A 2,567-nucleotide genomic window follows, 5' to 3' on the forward strand; every position below is an offset into this window, starting at 1 on the left:
GGGATCTTCCTGACCTAGGGATAGAACTCATGTCTCTGGTGTCTCCCGCATTGACAGGTGGGTTCTTTATCACTAGCACCACTTGGGAAGCCTAAGAGTCAGATTAAATAACCCCAGTAGCTGGAGCAATGGAGGGAATAGGGAGAAGAAAGGAATTAACAGAACATACCTTCACTGTAACAGAGTAGCATCTGTTTTTCATTGCAACAATACTACTTAAGGGCATTTTTGTTCTCATTTTTTAATTGATAAAACCAAAGCCCATATGGTTTGTCCTTTTTGTTAACATGATGTTTTAACTCATTTATTTCAGGTTCTAGGTTAGATTTGAGAATTTGAGAGACATGAAGTCGTAAAAGCAAATTATGGGAAGAGTTGAGTTTAAAAATAAACTAATGGCTTATTTCATAATTTTGAATGAAATCTATTTATTAGTTTAAAACAAGAAAGTCTTAGTCAATATTTTCTTACCCTTTGGTCCCAATTCAAGCAAAATAATCTGACACTTGACAGGCAAGTGTGTGTTGATAGCGTCCATTCAGAGATGTTTATTTTGTACTTGTATTCTCCAGTCAAACTTCAGAAGAGCAACCTTCCACATCAAGCCTAATCACCGAATTAGGAAGACCAGGACTCAGCAAGGTCATTGCCAGCTCCAGTGGCGCCCACAGGACAAGGCTGGCATTAGAGACTGGACAGATGGATCCCCCGTGGGAATCAGAAGAACTGGACCAGCTGCTGTAGGCGGTGTAGCCTTTTTGCAATGAGCAGGCTGATCTTATGAGTATAGTCTTTTCACAAGGCTTGCAGACACCAACCCCAGGGCAAGACTGCCAGACTGATGTGCAGACTAAGGGGAGAATGGTGATTTTGTAAAAAGCCCTGGGTGGCGTTATATGGCTTTCCTTCCTAAGTGCTTTTCAGTGAATGCTCTTAGCCTATCTGCACTTACAAACTGCTAAACAATAATTCTGGCTGAAAATCAATTTTTGCTCTTCTCTTATCTTTGCCAATTTCCTCTTCTCCTGAGTCCTTAATGGGCCAGGTACGGATATGTAAATATCATGCCTTGTGTTGGTAATTAATTTCCTTAAGGTCAAGACTGACTGATAAGAATGCTACCTTCACTTTATGAATAATTCATTTCTTCTGAAATCTATATTCGTTCAAACTTCCTGGGAATCGCACAAACTTTTAAGTATACTCTCTGTGAGCCTGTCCCAGTTCTGCCCTTATGAACTGAGTGACTCTGGGTAATTTACCTAATCTTTCTGAGCTTCTGTGTCTCTGTTTAAAAGATGAGTTTAAAAATGTGCACTTCACATTCCCTTAGCTTGTAGGAAGTTTTAAAAAATAAATACAATCACACACACACATTAAAAAATAATAATAATAACACTCTCTGGCTGCGAGGCTCTGCCGTTCCTCTGCAGTTCACTTCAGCTCCCTGCCACCCTCTGTCTTCAACATGCCTGGCCCGACTCCCAGTGGCACTAACGTGGCTCCTCAGGGTGCTCTCCCAGCAAAGCAGTGGCAGCCCGGGCAGCGAGATCCACCATCCAGCAGAGGAAGAATGCCAGCTGTGGAACAAGGAGCACAGGCCATATGACCTCAGCGGGCACTGGAGGGATGGGGCGATTCTATACAGAGGATTTACCAGGGCTCAAAGTGGGCCCTGTTCCAGTACTGGTTATGAGTCTTTTGTTCATCGCTTCTATATTTATGTTGCACATTTGGTGCAAGTACACTCGTTCATAGATTCGGCTACATCCATCTGTCTGTCACCTGAAGAAGAAAGGAAAGAATCCCAACATATTTTGGACTAAAAACATAGTGATTTTCTGTTTATGAGGAAGAAATTTTCTGCAACTTACTGTTTTACAAGGAACTTAATGAGAATTAAGGAATCAGTTTTTTTCTATGGCTAATAAACTTTTTAATTCATTTAAATAATAATAAAAAGCAAATTAAGCTTCTGCTCTACAATAAAGAATAAATTAAAAGAAATACCTGTGAAAGATAGGTGTCCAATGCGTGTCTTTTCTTTCCACCTTCCCAGACTTGAAAACAATAAAACGTTCATCTAAATCAAGATATTTTAATCTAACATGCATGCTGATTCAAAAAAGAAAAAGATGAACACAATTAAACTTGCCACATAAACAAAATAAGCAAGCAAGCAGAACCAACAGGACACGTTTATTTGTTTAAGATTTTAGGAATTTGGCATTGATTATTTGCTGACCACAGTGATAAAAGCTTTATGTGCATTACCTTGTCTGAACCTTATAACATTCCAATAAAGTAGACAAATTCTTTTATTGTCTCCATTTCACAGTTGGGAAAACTTCTTACAGAGGTTAAGCTACCTGGCCAAAATCATCCGGGAAACAAGTGTCAGGTACAGATGTGCAATTTACCACAAAGGGAATAAAGCTTAAGATGCCTCACTTTCACAGTGCCCTTCCAGAAACTGGCAAAAGCCCCAGCAGAGTTCCCATGGTGATATGTCAGTTATTGTAAAATTTGCGAAAGTATTACATAAATTCTAGATAACAAAAAATGTG

At 39.5% G+C, this 2,567-nt stretch overlaps 1 pseudogene; it reads left to right on the forward strand.

The window, feature by feature from the left end:
- The first annotated feature begins 1,468 nt into the window (after positions 1-1,468).
- LOC129620700 (protein transport protein Sec61 subunit beta-like) lies at positions 1,469-1,817 on the forward strand (annotated as a pseudogene).
- Positions 1,818-2,567: the final 750 nt, after the last annotated feature.

Source organism: Bubalus kerabau, chromosome 10 (assembly GCF_029407905.1).
Source record: "Bubalus kerabau isolate K-KA32 ecotype Philippines breed swamp buffalo chromosome 10, PCC_UOA_SB_1v2, whole genome shotgun sequence".
In the NCBI taxonomy this organism is placed as follows: Eukaryota; Metazoa; Chordata; class Mammalia; order Artiodactyla; family Bovidae; genus Bubalus; species Bubalus kerabau.